This window comes from Globicephala melas, chromosome 4, assembly GCF_963455315.2.
Source record: "Globicephala melas chromosome 4, mGloMel1.2, whole genome shotgun sequence".
Classification (NCBI taxonomy): Eukaryota; Metazoa; Chordata; class Mammalia; order Artiodactyla; family Delphinidae; genus Globicephala; species Globicephala melas.
The window spans coordinates 124,185,374-124,203,878 of NC_083317.1; the positions used below are offsets into that span (position 1 = coordinate 124,185,374).

Sequence of the window (18,505 nt, forward strand, 5' to 3'; positions counted from 1 at the left end):
AAGAAATAAAAGGAATACAAATTGGAAAAGAAGAAGTAAAACTGTCACTGTTTGCAGATGACATGATACTATACATAGAGAATCCGAAAAATGCCACAAAAAACTACTAGAGCTAATCAATGAATTTGGTAAAGTAGCAGGATACAAAATTAATGCACAGAAATCTCTTGCATTCCTATACACTAATGATGAAAAATCTGAAAGAGAAATTAAGGAAACACTCCCATTTACCATTGCGACAAAAAGAATAAAATACCTAGGAATAAACCTACCTAGGGAGACAAAAGACCTGTATGCAGAAAACTATAAGACACCGATGAAAGAAATTAAAGATGATACTAACAGATGGAGAGATATACCAGGTTCTTGGATTGGAAAAATCAATATTGTGAAAATGACTATACTACCCAAAGCAATCTACAGATTCAGTGCAATCCTTATCAAATTACCAATGGCATTTTTTACAGAACTAGAACAACCATCTTAAAATTTGTATGAAGACATAAAAGACCCTGAATAGCCAAAGCAGTCTTGAGGGAAAAAAACGGAGCTGGAGGAATCAGACCCCCTGACTTCAGACTATACTACAAAGCTACAGTAATCAAGACAATATGGTACTGGCACAAAAACAGAAACATAGATCAATGGAACAAGATAGAAAGCCCAGAGATAAACCCACGTACCTATGGTCAATTAATCTATGACAAAGGAGGCATGGATATACAATGGATAAAAGACAGCCTCTTCAATAAGTGGTGCTGGGAGAACTGGACAGCTACATGTAAAAGAATGAAATTAGAGCACTCCCTACCACCATACACAAAAATAAACTCAAAATGGATTCAAGACCTAAATTTAAGACTGGACACTATAAAACTCTTAGATGAAAACATAGGAAGAACACTCTTTGACATAAATCACAGCAAGATCTTTTTTGATCCACCTCCTAGAGTAAGGGAAATAAAAACAAAAATAAACAAATGGGACCTAATGAAACTTAAAAGCTTTTGCACAGCAAAGGAGACCATAAACAAGACGAAAAGACAACCCTCAGAATCGGAGAAAATATTTGCAAACGAGTCAACGGACAAAGGATTAAACTCCAAAATATATAAACAGCTCATGCAGCTCAATATTAAAGAAACAAACCACCCAATCCAAAAATGGGCAGAAGACCTAAATAGACATTTCTCCAAAGAAGACATACAGATGGCCAAGAAGCACATGAAAAGCTGCTCAACCTCACTAATTATTAGAGAAATGTAAATCAAAACTACAATGAGGTATCACCTCACACCAGCTAGAATGGGCATCATCAGAAAATCTACAAACAACAAATGCTGGAGAGGGTGTGGAGAAAAGGGAACCCTCTTGCACTGTTGGTGGGAATGTAAATTAGTGCAGCCACTATGGAGAACAGTATGGAGGTTCCTTAAAAAACTAAAAATGGAATTACCATATGACCCAGCAATCCCACTACTGGACATATACCCAGAGAAAACCATAATTCAAAAAGACACATGAGGGGCTTCCCTGGTGGCGCAGTGGTTGAGAGTCCGTCTGCCTATGCAGGGGACACAGGTTCGTGCCCTGGACCGGGAAGATCCCACATGCCGCAGAGCGCTGGGCCCATGAGCCATGGCCGCTGAGCCTGCGTGTCCGGAGCCTGTGCTCCGCAACGGGAGAGGCCACAACAGTGAGAGGCCCACGTACCACAAAAAAAAAAAAAAAAAGACACATGCACACCAATGTTCATTGCAGCACTATTTACAATAGCCAGGTCATGGAAGCAACCTAAATGCCCATCGACAGATGAATGGATAAAGAAGTTGTGGTACATATATACAATGGAACATTACTCAGCCATAAAAAGGAATGAAACTGAGTCATTTGTTGAGACGTGGATGGATCTAGAGACTGTCATACAGAGTGAAGTAAGTCAGAAAGAGAAAAACAAATATCGCATATTAATGCATGTATGTGGAACCTAGAAAAATGATACAGGTGAACCGGTTTGCAGGGCAGAAATAGAGACACAGATGTAGAGAACAAACGTATGGACACCAAGGGGGGAAAGCGGTGGGGGGTGGGGGGAGTGTGATGAATTGGGAGATTGGGATTGACATGTATACACTAATGTGTATAAAATTGATGACTAATAAGAACCTGCTATATAAAAAAATAGATAAAATTTAAAAATTAATAAAAAAAGAAGCAATAGGAACAAAAACACAGAGACATAAAATATGATAGTAAAATTATGACCAAAATACTAGCTATGGGGCTTCCCTGGTGGCACAGTGGTTGGGAGTCTGCCTGCCGATGCAGGGGAAACGGGTTCGTGCCCCGGTCCGGGAGGATCCCACATGCCGCGGAGCGGCTGGGCCCATGAGCCATGGCCGCTGAGCCTGCGCGTCCGGAGCATGTGCTCCGCAACGGGAGAAGCCACAACAGTGAGAGGCCCGCGTATCGCCAAAATAAATAAATAAATAAATACTAGCTATGTTAATGATTGGCCATAGTGAACTACTAAAAAGAAAAGATTGTAAGGTTGGGGAACAAGACAAAACTCCCACCGTATGGCATATTTAAGAGATATTCCCAAAGCAAAGTAATTGAACAATGTTGAAAAATAGGAAAGGTAAATATATATCAAGTAAGGGCTACATCAAACTAAGCAGGTACAGTAACCTTAATATGAGGCAAGTAAGGTTGAATTCAGGGCAAACGATATTAAGTGAGACAAAGAACACTTTATAACAATAAAGAATATAATCCACAATTGAAGATTGAACACACCAAATAACAGCACCAAAATTCAAAGCAAAAGCTACAGGAAATACAAGAAAGGTCAGACAGATACACAGTAGGGGCAGATGATTTTAATTCACCTCTTTCAGCTCATGACAGATCAATGGACCAAATTAAGTAAAGACATAGAAAAACCAAAATTGCATAAGTAATGACATTTAATTGATGTATACGTATTTCTAAAAATTGCCCATATATTAGGCCACAAATAAAACCTCACCAAAAAAGCAGACATAATACAGAACCTGGTAACACAGAAGAAAAACTAGAAATTAATCACAAAGTTATGGATCACAAAATCCTACCACCTGGACGTTTTTGAAGACTCTCTTTTAAACAACTCGGATCAAAAAAGAGACCTATATAGAAATTGTACAGTATCTAGAAAACAAGAATATCAAAAAACATTCCATATATTGGAACCTGTGGGATCCCATTCAGGTAGAGCCCAGAGGAAGTCATGGCTGGTGTACTTATATTAGTAAATGAAAAAGAGTGAAAATATACAAATTAAGCATAATAAAATAGAAAAATGAAAGATCTAATCAGCACAGCTGTCGGGGAGCCCAACGCGCCACTCCGCGTCCTGCCCCATCTGTCCCCTGGAGTCGCCGCCCACCGTCACCGCGCCATGACCACCCAGCAACTAGTCCTCCAGGGCCCGGGACCGTGGGGCTTCTGCCTTGTGGGGGGCAAGGACTTCGAGCAGCCTCTCACCATCTCCCGGGTCACTCCCGGAAGCAAGGCTGCTATAGCTAATTTATTATGTGCTGGAGATGTAATCACAGCCATCGATGCACTTGGAAGCTCAGGAGAAAATCAAGGGCTGCACAGACAACTTGACTCTCACAGTAACCAGATCTGAACAGAAAATCTGGTCGCTTCTGGTGACAGAGGAAGGGAAACATTATCCATACAAGATGAATTTAGCCTCTGAACCGCAAGAGGCCCTACACATAGGAAGCACCCACAACCAGAGCGCCCTGCCCCTTACCGCCTCACCTGCCTCCACTTCTGCTCCAGGGTCATCACAAACCAGTACAACAACCCAGCTGGCCTCTACTCCTCTGAACACATCTCCAGCTTCAACAGTGCCTTGGAGTCAAAGACGGCAGCCAGTGGGCAGGAGACGAATGGCAGAGCCTTAGACCATTCTCAGCTTCCAAGCGGACTCGTCATTGATAAAGAATCTGAAGTTTACAAGATGCCGCAGGAGAAACAAGAGTTAAATGAGCCTCCAAAACTGTCCACTTCACTCCTGGTTTTGCAGGAAATCCTGGAGTCTGAGGAGAAAGGGGATCCCCACCATCCCTCAGGATTCAGAAGAGTTAAGGCTCCAGTCACCAAAGTGGCTGCATAGATTGGAAATGCCCAGAAGCTGCCCATGTGTGACAAATGTGGCACCAGCACCGTCGGCATGTTTGTGAAGCGGCGGGACCGTCACCGCCACCCTGAGTGCTATGTGTGCACCGACTGTGGCAACAACCTGAAACAGAAGGGCCATTTCTCTGTGGAGGATCAGATCTACTGTGAAAAGCACACCCGGGAGCGGGTCACTCCACCCGAGGGCTATGATGTGATCACTGTGTTCCCTAAGTGAGCAGGCAGCCCTGCACCCAACACTGTTCTCCAGCGAGCCCCTGCTGCATCTTGTCCTCTGAAAGCTCTGGCCTCTCTTTTCTTGAAAGTTCTCGCTTACTTTGGTTTTATCCCTGCTCGTTAGCTAACTGACTCACGCTGGCTGCGTGATGCCCGCTTTTATAATGAACGGAAGATGGTTTTGTTCAGTGTCCCGTTACCAGCATCACTGTGTCTTCTCTTCTCCTCCATTCATCTCTGCTGCAAATGGACATCAGCCAAATTTGAACCAAACTGAATTTAATATGTCTGACAATGATTTTTTTACTCAATAAATTAATAGACTTCAAAACAAAAAAAAAAGATCTAATCAAAAAACAGAACAGGGCCTCTCACGGTGCTGACTGTAAGCAGCTCTGTGGCCCACACGGGACATTTCTTAGGGAAATTGCTTTATCCTTGTGCACACCATGCCAACCTTGGAGCTGTTGAAAGACACCTTTAACAGATTTGAAAGCAGCGGCCAAGCAGCAGCCCCAGAGGAGACCATGCTGGGTCATGGAGGGCACGGTGCTTTCCTTGCTGGCCTCGAGGCCTCTGCCCCATCAGTGGCAGGCGGGGGCCTCAGAAGCTGCCCACCCTGGCGATGGTGGAGTGGACACACAGCAGCCCTTTGCTACTCCCCCCAAGACAGGACCCAGAGTGAAGTGCTCATGTCCATTAATGGCCATCCACTAAGGAAAATTAGTGACAGCACAATATAACGAAGGGCAGGGTTTGAATTCCTTCCTGTCCATTGGGCCCTGGCAAGGGCTTACCCTCTCTGAGACTCATCTGAAAAGTGCTCTATGTGCTAAGCTTGCCTGTCTTTGCAAGGATCAGGGAGACATCTGTAAAGTCTGAAATGGCACAGGGCACCTGGGAGGCACCCAGTAAATGTTAAGTGCTCCTTTAAACTGTGTATGCCCTGCGACATTGCCATTTCACCACCTGAATGCATCCTAAAGAAACACCAGGGCGTGCACTAGGATTCAGCTACAGAAGCAAAGGGCAGGGTGGTTCATAGAACCAAAATGTGGAGATTAAGGTAAATGCTCACAATAGGGGGCTATAACTTTTTCATGGGGTCCCCAGCTTCCAACCAGATCTACTCTGCCCGTACCTCCCCTGCACCCAGCTGGGATGTTGCCTCTGCAGTCCTCGCCCCAGAGAAGGTCCAGCTCCTACGGTCTCCTGTAGCTGTGACTGAACTAACAAATGAATAAAAGACGGGCTAAGTAACTCGGTTTTATTCCCCATGGAACCTGTCAAAGGCAGTGGTCAGGATCAGAAGCCAGAGCTGGGAGACAGGAAGTTACTAATGCAGATTCCCAACTCCTAAACCGGGGTCACAGGTCTATCTTCATGTCTTTGTCCAGGCAGTTGGGACCCCCAGTCCTTCCTTCCTCACCTCCCCAATCCAGCCTGAGAGCCCCACCTCCTCCAGGAAGCCTGCCCTGATCCCCCCAGGGCCTCTAGGTGCCTGCCCCACACTTCTGTCACCCCTGAGCCAGCCACGACTTTCTGGTCCACTGATCCGTGTTTTTCTACCTTGAGGGGCATTCCTCTGGGGACAGGAAGCTCTCCCCTGGGCTTCTTCACCGACTCCCATCCAACCCCACCTAGCACATATACAAACAAGCACCGTGCTTTGGAAGACAGGGAAGAATACATGTATGGGTGTGAAGAGGAGATTCTGGGCTTCAGCAAGTTCTCACGTTCTGCTCTCTCTAGAGGATTCAGCAGGGAAAGGGCCGGGGCTGGAGTCAGGAGATGAGAGCACGGGGCCTCGTTCTCCATTAACACAGTCACTGCCTCTGAGCTGCTGACCCTGGGCTGTATCCAGTCTGCCCCTTGTTATACACTGCTGTGCAGCCTTCCTGCTCCCAGCCTCATTTATTCTTTCAACAAACACTTGGTGGATGGCTGTCATGTGCCAGGCTCTGTGAGGCTGAGAGCTAGGGACACGCAGCAGTGGCCAAGTCAGGCTCAGCCCCTGCCCTCTCTCTCCAGACAGAGGAAGCGGGTACTGGTCACCTTTCTCCTCTTGTCTCCACCATAGCTCGTGGCGCTGGGCCAGGCACAGAGGAGATACCACATAGTCTAAGTTCCTGGTAGGAATAACACTGTCTCTCAACCCAGCAAGCAGACAGCATACTGAACGATGCCTCCATCACATTTCCTCAAACCAAACTTAATTTCTTAGGCCATGCTTGGATGGGGATGCTTAATGACATTATCCGGAAGGATCCGCCCCAGGGCTTCAGTGATGGCTACGCGAGAAAACAAAAACTCAGATTGCCAATTGCCCTTCCCAGGACCCTGGCGGGTATTGCAACCTGACAGGGGAAATGAGGAGACGCGAAGCGTGGGTGTCGCACTTCTTACGGAGCCTCAACGGTTTGCAAGGTGTGGCGCTCAGTCTTCAGAGGCCCAGGACCCAAAATCCCATTCTCGAAGTCTTGTCTGCTGGACTCAGCCGGGCATGGGGTCTGCCGGGAGACAGGACGGCCGCAGGATTGATAACGACTGGGTTAAATGCCCTCCCCTCAATGCGGCCTATGGCTTTGGACTTGCTGGGGTAGGGGTTGGGGGCGGATTTCATTCCTTCATTTAACCAGCAGTAACGATGCCTCCCTGGGGATCTGAGGCTACAGGAAAGTGTAAGACGCAATCACTTCCCTCCTGAGAGAGCTCACGCCAAAGGGGTCAGACCCAGTGACAGATCTGAATAATGACAAGGACTGTAAAAAGCAGTGCACTTTGATACCACTTGAATTCCTATAATAGACTGCATATTGGTTTCAAATATATACGACACCACTTGTAAAAATGCAAAGCTGATCTAATTCACGCTCCCTGCTTAAAATCCTCCACAGGCTCTCCACAGCTTTCAGGATAAAGTACAAACTCCTAACCCTAACCCTCCCCAAATGCTCCCTGATGCTTCCCTGACCCACCTCCCTCTGTGAAGCCCTTCATGGCGTCCCCACTAACCTGCGTGTCCTGACCCTCTGCTGCCTTCACCCCTTCCCCCTCCCTTGCACGCCCCTCCACATACACACACCTGGGCAATTCATTCTACTCGGGTATCAGTGCCCCTGGGGAGCTCCCCATCCCATGCCCTCAGAGCCCCTGCACCTGTCTCCATCACAGACTTATCACGAGGGGCCCTAACGTCTCCTCAGCTGCCTCCCTCCCACCAGACGGGAGACAATGCAAGAGCAGGGGCTGGGTCTCCTCACCGGAGTCCCCAGGACTCTGCAGGGCTCTGGCTCAGAGAAAATGGTGGATGCACAAGCACGAGCAAAGAAATAAAAGCAACCTGCCACTTTAGAAAGAACCTCCACCGAGGCATGACTGGGAGAGCGGAGCTCCCTGGGCTCCGGCAAGCCGTTTACGTTTTCAGCCCTCAATTTTCACCTCTGTGCAATGGTGCCAACGGTACCCACTTGGACCTGGTTAGGCTGGGATGTTTCTAAGATTTTCTTAGTACAAATATTAAGTAGAGAGGCTATTCTATTAAAAGATGCTGATTCAGAATGAACCTCCCAAGGGTGAATGAGCTAAAGAACCTCCAAGCTTTCATTCACAGGCGTCCATTAAATTTCTCTCTGTACACGTGCATGGAGCTCATGCGACACTGGGCTGGGCAGGCCCTTTCTTCCCAGGAGAGCCATCTGTGCAGCTCCAGGTGGAACCATCTCACACCCATCTTCCTGGACTGTGAATCAATGAGGTTTCCCCGTGCCTCTCCTTCTTATGGGGTTTCCATGGGAATCTTCCCACGGTGACCGAGCCAGGAGCCCCCAGGGCGGAAGCTCAGGCTGTCAGCCAGCAAGGAACGCAGGGGATGGGATGAAGGAGGTTTGCCGGGCGGTGACCAAGCCAGCGTGCCCTGACAGGTCATTTGAAAGAGACAAACCTCCAAGGCAGGAAGGCCAGATGCCCTATTTCCACGTGCATTCCTGGCGGGTCTGGTCATCGCTCCAGCTGCCCCTGTGCCCTAAGCACACGTGGGTAAAGTTCTGCAGGACAGCTGGCCTCTGTGAGACCCAGCATGGCTCAGGCTGGAGCAGAGCTAGGAGAAAGGGGACAGGGTGGGTGCTGCACAACGGGACGCTCTTGGATCAACTTCTATGACGAAAACACAATGATCTTCATGTCTGGCCCATCATTTATCTCATGAGCCGAACGTTGCCCACTTAGTATAACTGGTTGTCTGAAAACTCGGGATGCCTGAATGAAAAGGGAAACTCAGGCTTGGTCTAGGAGATCATAGTAGGAAGCTGCTGGGATTTCTGAAGGTCCCTCTGTTAAGCTTCAGCTGTCTCTGGGAGCACTTTTGAGATACGGGGGTGGGGGGGCATTGTTGGAGACGAAGAGGGGATGGAGAGGAAGTGGGGAGACAGGGAGACCCTGAGAGAGAGAAGAGAGGGAGGGAGCCCCAGGGAGCAGAGAGCCACTCTGGCCCCGGGAATCTGTGTGACCTGCGGCAATCTGTGTGACATGTGCATCTCTCAGAATGTGGCTGACAGGTGAGAGATCTCTGTGGACTCAGCCCCACGAGTTTCTGGAGAAGTCAGAGCTCCTGGCTCACTCGTAAGTGACTTTTCACAGCACTGGAAGCCAGGTGGGGTACTTGGGAACTGCTCTGGGCCTCTCCCTCTGCACACACCAGCACATGGAGGTGTAGAGCTCGGGGCAGTCTCCTGCCACCTCTCGGCCCTGAGGTCCACCTGGCTGGCCTCGTAAATGGGGCACACCCACTGCCGCATCTTCAGCGTCTGCTGCGCCCTCTCCGCATGCATCTTCTCTTAGGACTGGCAGTTCCAGCCCTCTGTGGATCCTCCCAAACTGAGTCTCCAGCCCCGCTTTCTCTCCTCAGCACCAGATTCACCTATCCCAAGGCCTCTGGCCACCCCAGACTAGGGGCTCCTTCAAATGACCTTGTAAAGCCAGCTGGTCTCTTTCCCCTAGGACATGCCCACCCACTCTAGATATCAGACCTGGGGTTTCGGGGGCCGCTGGCACCTCAGAATCTACATGCCCAGGACTGAAAGCAGCCTCTTCCCTCTCCGGCAAACCAGGTTCTTCTCTCGTCCCCATTTCTGCCGTGGATCCCCCTGTCTCCCGGTCTCCCTCAATGCCTTCAGCTCTCCCTCAATTCAGATCTTGCCTGGATTACTAAATGGTCTACCAGTGGGGCTCCCGGACTCCAGTCTGTGGCTCCCAAGCCACCCTCCATGCTGCCACAGGGTAAATCTGACCAAGGCACACACACACCTTTTGTTCAACTCTCCAGGTGGCTTCTCCGGGGAGAAGCCGCACCCCTTAGCTTGGCATGTAAGAGTCCTTAAGATCTGTTCTTGCTTACTTCTCCCACGCCTAGTCTCCCAGCACGGCCCCCATCAGACCAGTCATAGCAGACTCTCCTGAGAGACCACATCCTGCCCATACCTTGGCCTCCGGGGGCCTTCCCACCTTCCCTTGCCCAGCTGACAGTCATTCATTCTCCTCCCACCCGCAAGCGGGACCGGGCACCCTCTGTGGTGTCCCTCCCTCTCCCTTCGGCCTCGTCCTGCATCCACAGCTGTCTTCTGCACCCCGTGCTACATTTCTTGCTGGCGAGCCCAGCACCCAGCCAGCCTCTGTCTCCTACCAGCACCATACGGGCATCTGCTACCTCGGTCTGCATTAGAAAGCACTTCGCAGACTGAAGAAGAAACTTCCACTCCACACCTCTCGTATAGTCTGCATTTTTAACAACAAACATTTTTCTTTCGTAACTTTTCTTTCATTTTTCTTTCATAGCATTTTAAATGGGGGTTAACTCAATATGTGTAGCAAAAAATCACATGCAATCAACACCGCCCTGGAAAGTTCTTCTGAAGAAGGTTCATGATACCCAATTTGGGTCTACCATCCTCTTTCCCAAGGGGTTCAGCACAGACAACTGTTTTTCCTCCAGCTTCAGAACCGATACAGCCAGTGAAACTTATTTAGGGACCACGTTCTATTTAAAATATTTTATTTAAAATGGGGACTTCCCTGATGGTCCAGTGGTTAAGACTCTGCACTTCCACTGCAGGGGGCATGGGTTCGTTCCCTGGTCGGGGAACTAAGATCCCACATGCCTCGTGGCATGGCCAAAAAATAATAATAATAACAAAATAAAATGTGTTGCTGTTTTATTTAATTTTTTTGTTGTTGATCTTTCTTGCCAAGTATGTTTGGTTATGTTCACATATGTTAAGTGCATGTATTTATGTACTTATTTTTTTTAACTGACTCAGGCAGAGACTTCTGGTAGCTTTGCTCCAGGTACCTTCACACCGCCTGATTTTCTGCACCGAGTGGCCTGTTCTACCTGCCGGGCTGCCTGAGACCCTTCATTCCTGTACCAATAGAGAAGGGGCCTTTCAAGAACCTGGCAATGTTACAACAGGTCAGGCAACTCGGGGAGAATCAATTAGCCCCCATATGGTGAATGGCACTAGGTCTTTTCCCAGAGGGATGGGGAACGCTGCACTGGCCCAGGTCTTGGCCACTTTCTGGGGTAGAAGCGAAGCCTCCCAAGGACAGGCCTGTCTAAACGAGGAGAAGGAGCCAGTCTTAAAAAAGCCAAGGGAAAAAGTCCTTGGAGTGTTGGAGCAAAACCAAAAAGGCCAGGGGGTGGAGGGTAATGAGAGAGGCAAACAGTGAGAAAGGGGTGAAGGGAGCAGTAACCAGACCCGGAGGGCCCTGGGGGCACCTAGATTTTACACCCTGGCAACCTCGAGGACGTTCTAAGCCTGGGAGAGATTTGATCTATTTTATACTTTTAAAAGATGTTTCTGATAAATTATTATTATTTGCTAATCTGATATGTGAAAAATTGTATCTTATTGGAGTTTTAACTTACATTTTTCTTACTGAGTGAGGTAGGGCAGCTTGTCTTATGTTTGCTATTTCAATTTTATTTTGTGCATGTGAACTGTTAATGGTCTTTGTCTGTTTTTGCCCTTTTTCTTCTTGACTTGAGAACATTTTTACACATTAAAGAGATGAGCCCTTTTTAACAGGAGTGACGATTCTCTCCCCAGTTTGTCATATGTCTTTTGTCATATGTCTTTTAACTGTTTCTGGTGATGTCCCTGTAGATTTTCTTTTTATATAATTCAGTTTATCAGTCTCTGAAATAAAATAGAAATACAGACTGGAGAGATATTTGAGTGGAATGGCCAGCAAGTTGAATTTTGTTTGCTGTTTGTCAAAAGTGGCTTAAATTCCTTTTATTAGTACTTTTAAAGGAAGTTTAAAAAATGGAATCAATCAGAGGGCATGTATCTCAAGAGGATTATGCCCTTGTGTCAAGCATGTTCATATCATGCTACTGACAGTCTTTCTACAAACTCCATTAATCAGTAGCACTTTTTGAAAAATGAAGGTGTGGGAGATGAGGGATTCCCCCATCAGCCTCAGTGACAGAGGCTTCAGGAGTTTGTTGGAGGATAGAGCCACCAAGGTGGGAAGACAGAGGGAGAGACAGGAGAAGGGAGAGACGTAGTGCACTGATGCTTCTTCCCTCGGTGCGATGACCTCCTGGAAGGGGGGACGGGCAGTTCCTGGATTCTCCTTTTAATAGCGTTTCTCTGAGGCTCAGGCACGCCTTCCTGATTTATGCTCATCGATTGCAGGGGGACAGAAGGTGCATGGAGGAGGGAGGCTCAGATTCCTAGAGAGGAGAGAACTCCTACCTTCACCCCCGAAACTCCCCCAGGAGGAGGATGGGGCAGACGAGGAAACTGAGCTGGGAGAGATGAGAGTACTTGCCCAAGGTCACACCGCTGGTATGGAGGCGGAATTCGAACTCAAGCCTAATTCCAGAGCCCAGAGCTCCCCACCTCCTAGCGCTGGCGGCCCAGAAGTGCCCTCCTCTCCTTTCCAGTCCGCAACAGCCCACGCTCCGCCATCCGGGAGGCAGGAGCAGCCACTCCCCCTCGCTTCTCCCGCCAGGGAGAGGTCCTGGGCTCGCGTCCCCTCCTGGCTCCGAGCCCGTGGCGCGTCTTGCGCTACCCGGGCGGACACATTCACCGCGCTCCAAGCTATGGCCTCCTCCCTCCTTCCCAGACCCCACCCCCACCCCCTGCCCGTGACTCACGAAGCACGCGACCCCCTCCCTTCCTAAGCATCGCCAAGTTTGTCTCCAAGCAAGGCCAGGAACTGGCCCCAAGCAGCGCCCGGACTGGGCGACAAGCCTCACTATCCAGCGTCAAGAGTAAACGATAACAGCCACCAGTTCACGAGCGCCCACTGCGTGCCGGGAGCTTGATTTCCACCGCTCTGAACACGCCCCACCAACAACCCAGATGAACAGACCCCTGGAAATTACTGTCCCCAATACATACACGAGAGAGCTGTTGCAGCTCTGGAAAGTTGGATAACACGCTTGGGCTCACACAGCTAATAATAATGCTGGCTAACATTTGATCGAGTATCTCCTATGTGCCAGGCACAGGTCCACGTACATTACGAGGACCACCCCATAGATCCTACCAATAGCCCTATTAAAAGGGCACCATTATCATCCCCATCCTATGGATGAGGAAATCGAGGTTTGGCGCCTTGCCCAAGGTCACCCAGCCAGTGAATGACAGATCATGGACCCAACCCAGGCAGGGTGACTGGGGGGAAGGGTGTAGTTTTTTGTGGTGTCTCCATTACGCAGAAAAGCAGCGGGCTTCGAACCTATGGCACCAGGGGCCGGCCCTCAACGCCCCATGGCTGCGCGCAAACCAACCAGGTCGGACTGCCACCGCCCGCAGAGAGGAATTCCCGAGGACCTGGACGGGACCCACGCCAGGAGCGTCGGCTGTGGCGAGTGCCGGCCCGCACGAGGTCCGCGCGGCCAGATTTCGGCTCCCGCGTGCCCCTCACCAGAAGATGGAGAATACTCACCATAAAAGAGAGGGCAAGCGCCTGCCCTGGAGGAATCGCCAGCGCTGGCAGGTCCTGGACTGCCGGGAGAGGCGGCTGCCGCCCACTCAGGGGCGCCCGAGCGACCCCGAAGATGCCGGCTGGCTCCCCGGGGCCAGGGGCGCGTCCTCACGGCCCGTGCCCAGGAGCAGCGCCCCCTCTGCCCAGCAGGGTGGCCTGGAGTTGGAGCGTTCTTGGGAAGTTGGCGCTCCGGCGCGGCGGGAGGGCGCAGGAGGCCGGGTGGGAGTGGGGAAGCGCCTTTCTGCGCGGATCCCGGGGGCGCGCCAAGGCCCGCGCTCCAGCGGTTCCTAAGCTCCGCGCCAGACCCGGAGGGCGGCGAGTCCCGAGCTCGGGGCGCACGGGCCGCGCCTCGGCCTCCGGCCCCTGGCGCGCCCAGCGACTTTCCCCGCGCCCTGGGCGCACGCACTGGTGGTTGGAGCTGGGGCCCGGGCCCGGGCTACGGTGCACTCATCGCCCTCCCCAGAGGCTGGGCGCCTTTGTGCGCGGGGCGCGTCGGCCGCCGCGGCCAGCTCTGGATGCTGCAGCCGCCGCCGCCTCCCCCTCTTCCTCCGCCGCCGCCCGCTCCCCGCCTTCCCGGCCGGCCCGGAGGCTGCAGCTGAAAGCCGATCCGGCTGAGCTCATCCCTGAAGGCCACTAATCCAATAGCCGCGGAAGGCGCGGCCACCGGGAACGCCCCTTCCCCCACCATCCCGCGCCCCGGCCCGTCCCAGCTCGGGCCGCTGCCGGCGCCGCCACCTTCCCGAGGCCACCAGCTGGCGGGAGAGGGAAGTGGAGCCCGCGCCCGCGTACCCGTGCCGAGTCGGCGCGGTCGCCATTCACCAGCCCGCTAGCCCGCGCACTCCCTCACTCACGCACTCATTCATGAGCGCCCCTCCCTATTCATTCAAGAGCTTCGGGAGCGCCGGGGTGGGTACCCCTGAGCTGGAGGGGACACACACAGTCACTCGGCAGCTTCGCTGTCTTTACCTAATGCATGTGGGAAATGGCAGCCGGGGAAAGGGCATGGTTTAATAACCTCTTCCTCAGACACGTGTCTACACTTAATTTTTTCAACTCATCTTCTAAAGTCCAATTTCATACCGCACCTGCTTCACGGAGCCTTCCCCGCCCACCCAAGGCGCAAGTAGGTGGGTCTCTCTACTCTGCCTGCTACCAGCGCTGAAGGTGGGCAGCCTCTTTGCCAGCAGGCGCAGAGAGATAAGGAAGAGGGCGTGGCCAGAGCGGAGGCCGAGCGAGTGCTTGTAGCATCAGTGCTTCCTTGGGGATATTGAAAGTTACTGGTCTGGGTGCCTTCGTCTCTGCTCCCAGAGTTGACCTCAGTTCATTCCACAGTCATTTGGTCTGACCCCAGCCCTCTCTGTGCCAGGTATCAAAGAGCCTCGATGCAGAGCGCCCATTCATCTGGGACACAGGCAAGCAAAGACAATCCAACCTAGTGCGAGAAATGTTTTGATGGCGGCTCTGGGGCTCCTTTCCCAGACTGGGAAGGGCAGTCTGGAATTAGCTCCTGGAGGCAGAGGGATGGGATGGTCACCTGGCTAGGTTCCTATCACAGCACAGAGCCTATGGTATGACTGGAATGTAAACAATAAGGTAAGATGTAGCTGGAGGGATGGACAGTGGCTAGGGTCTTGGGGGCCATCCAAAGAGTCTGACCGTTCCCCCAAGGTTAGTTGAGGCCTTTAAGCAGGGTAATATTTTGTCAGATTTGCATTCTATAAAGATCTCTCAGTAGCAGAGTGGGTGGATGGAATAAATCAGCTTGGAAGCTACTGAAATAGTCCAAGCAAAAGATGATGCCTCATAAACCAGGGTAGCCGTGGTGGGATGGCCAAAGGGTGTATTGATCAAGTATTTGTTGCACTTATCCTGTTGTTCTGTCGTTGCCTGTTTGTATGTCTGTCTCCCTCCTAAGGCTGTGAACCCCCTCAAAGGGCAAGAATACATTTTATACATCTCTGGATTCCCTGTACCCAGCACAGAACAGACATTGAGTAAATGTGATTTGAACTGACCCGAGTGACAGTTCTGATGTACATTCACACTTACTGTATTTTGGGGGTCTCCACAGCAGGCCTTTCTATCCCCCCCATTAGGAAACTCTTGGAGCACCTACTCTGCAAGTTACTGAGGGGGCTATGGACACGGGTGGGGGGCAAGAAAAGAAAGTCTGGGGAAAAAAGATATAGAAGCAAAGGGGAATTGAAAGAAGACTTTCAGTGGCTTCTCCACCTGAACCTAATCTGGCTGACGGGGTGGAGGAAGAGGATGCCATCACTTGCCCTCTTTGCTGGAAACATGACAACAGCTTCAAGGACAAGATGGGGAAGGAGAAATAGCCACAATTTGAGAAACTAACTTCCCTCTCCCTTGGGGGCTCCAGATAGGTTCACCATACTGACCCTTCCAAATATGCCTTAGGCCCAAAGGAGTGGCCACAAGAGCCCCCCAAGTGTCCCTGCAGGCCCTAAAATACCCCAGCCCCTGGATACCAGGTGAAGCAATTTGTCATTTTGGTAGAAACCAGAATAACCTGGCTATTAAAACTCTTCACATTGAGGTAAGCAGCCTCTACGATGTCTCCAGCAGTCTCTGCCTCTTGGTTTCACACCCTTGTGTAACCCCTCTGCTTAGGTGTGGGCTGGCCTCATGGACTTGCTTCTCACCAAGAGAATAATGTGGAAGCGATGAACTGATTCACTTTGTTATAAAGCAGAAACTAACACACCATTGTAAAGCAATTATACTCCAATAAAGATGTTAAAAAAATAATAGTAGTAATGTGGAAGTGATGGATGACCCATCCAAGATTAGGTTATAAAAAGACTGTGGCTTCTACTTTGAGCATTCTCTCTCTCTCTCTCTCTCTCTCTCTCTAACTGTCTTTTGAATTAGCTCTCTGGGAGAAGCCAGCTGCTATATGTGGAAGCAGCCTTGTGGAGAGGCCCATGTGGTGGGGCCAGAGGCCTGCCAACAACTCACTTCAACTTCTAAGTGAGCGAACTTAGGAGCAGATCTCACCCCCCAGTCCCAGCTGAGCCTTCATATGAGACTGCAGCCCTTGTCTGACACCTTGACTGCAAGTTCATGACAAACGTTGAATCAGAGACATTCAGCTGCACTGTGTCCAGATTCCTGACCACAGAAACTGTAAGAGAATAAATGTTTATTGTATTAAGCTGCTCATTTGGGGGGTAATTTCTTGTGCAGCAATAGATAACTCATGCAAGACGTTCTTAACTGTCCAAGGTTGATTCAAAAAATAAACCCTCAAAGAACTAGCCAGTCTCACTCCAAAGAAAACACAATATTTCATGGGTATGGCCAGGCAGCCTTTGGGTTTAATTTCAGTTCAGACTCTTTGGGTCTTAGCTTTCTCATTGTAAAATGGGGACAGAAGGATTTCCTGAGTATGGTTATGTGTTGTAGCACGTTACATACATAGTAGCTGCTCAGTAAGTCTTTTTCTTCTACTTCTGAGCAGGAGGTGAAGACCTGCAGCATTCTTGGGATTTCTCGGGCTAAGGCAAAGTCATGCCTAGAGCAGAAGGTCCACTGGGGGGCTGCTACAGTCAGGGGTCCAGAACCTCTGTTTGTAATGCAAAGCTGTGAACCCCACCATTTGCTTGCCTCTTCTCCCAAGCGGCTTAGAATCTACTTACCAGGTTTCAGCAACCTTGGTCTCCTTCTCAGTCTTCCAAAAGTATCAACTGCAATTTAATAGAAGGTGAGGAAAAACCGTCAGTACTGAGAAATTCTGGCGCTTGAGGCTTGCTCCGAGGAGATGCATGCCGGGGAGGAGAAGGGTGGTGTGTGCTGTCGGCACATCTTCTGCCCTCCCTCAGAGGAAACCCCATTTGAGCCCAGCCTGCAGTGTGGGGTTGCCCATAAGGGGCCCTCCTCTCTGGTCCTCTCTACAGCTCACTCAACACCATCTCTATCCCCAACTGCTGCAGCGCCTCCTTACTTCTGCTCCACAGCTAGAGCTGGCTTCTCAAAGTGAAAGTCAGCCCTGCCGCCCCCTTCAGAGGATGGCCCACAGGGTGGTTTTCCCACTTCTTAGCTGAATCTGGCTCCTGCGTGCTAGCCTCACTTTCCTGCACCCTTGCTCTGGGCCAGGCCACCTCTGAGCAACTCCAGGGAACCAAGCTTCCTCCCTGACACCAGCCTTCACACACACTGACCTTTCTCCCTGGCACAGACTTTGCCCAGGTAACTCCAATTCTCTGCCTGTATGCATGCCCTCTCCTCCAGGAAGCCTTCCTGAAAGCCTAGTCTCGGTGTACCCCCTCCTGTGTGTGCCCTCTGGCCTGTGCCCTCTCTCAAGGCCCCAATTCCACTGTTGCTGCTGCCTCTTTACTTGCCATCCTCCCCTCCCACAAGATGTGAGCACTTCCAGGGCTGAGCTGTCTTTTTCTTCTTTACAGCTTTTGCACTTCCACCTCCATTTCCAACTCACTGATTTCTCTAAGCCCTACAGCCCTCCCCAGCAGCCACAGGTGGGTTAGGGAGCCCAACAGCAGCTTGTTGTCTTACCTCTGTCACAGCACATCGCAAACCCTTCGGGAACTGTCAGACTCCCGCAGCAGACAGTGGCTCTCTTAAGGGCACGACTGTGTCTGCTTCACCTCAGTGCTCCTGGCACCCAACCTAGGGCCAGGTACTCAGTAGACAGCCAATAAAAGGTCATGGAATAAATGACTGAAGTCATGGCAGAAGGAAGGAAAGACAAAGGTTGGGAGGAAGAAAATCTATCTCCATTACCCCCCTCCTTCCTTCTGACATCAATGCTGAGAATTGGATTAATCATATTCCTTGGTTCATGACACACTGTCATCATTAACCTATGCATGGCCCTTACATAGTTATGTATTTATTCATAATATAGTAAACACTTATGAGTCCACCATCCAACCCAAGGCACCTACGTCTCCCATGTGCTCCTTTACTAGCCCATCATTTTGCCTTCCCATCACGTAAAACCACTCTCCTGATTGTTAAGATTTATCATTTCCTTAGATTATTTTTTTCAAATATCTATACAGTTGACCCTTGAACAACCCCAGGAAATGGGAGTGCCAATCCCCACGCAGTTTAA

At 50.4% G+C, this 18,505-nt stretch overlaps 1 protein-coding gene and 1 pseudogene across 1 annotated transcript in view; one reads left to right on the top strand and one right to left on the bottom strand.

Moving 5' to 3' along the window:
* The window catches only part of SPSB4 (splA/ryanodine receptor domain and SOCS box containing 4), an 81,452-nt gene extending 68,064 nt beyond the window's left edge, over window positions 1–13,388 (bottom strand). The window contains exon 1 of the mRNA XM_030873355.2: window positions 13,369–13,388. The gene's annotated coding sequence lies outside the window, so the exon portion shown is untranslated. The remainder of the gene's footprint in view (window positions 1–13,368) is intronic.
* Window positions 3,443–4,411, top strand: LOC115862032 (PDZ and LIM domain protein 1 pseudogene; annotated as a pseudogene).
* Window positions 13,389–18,505: the final 5,117 nt, after the last annotated feature.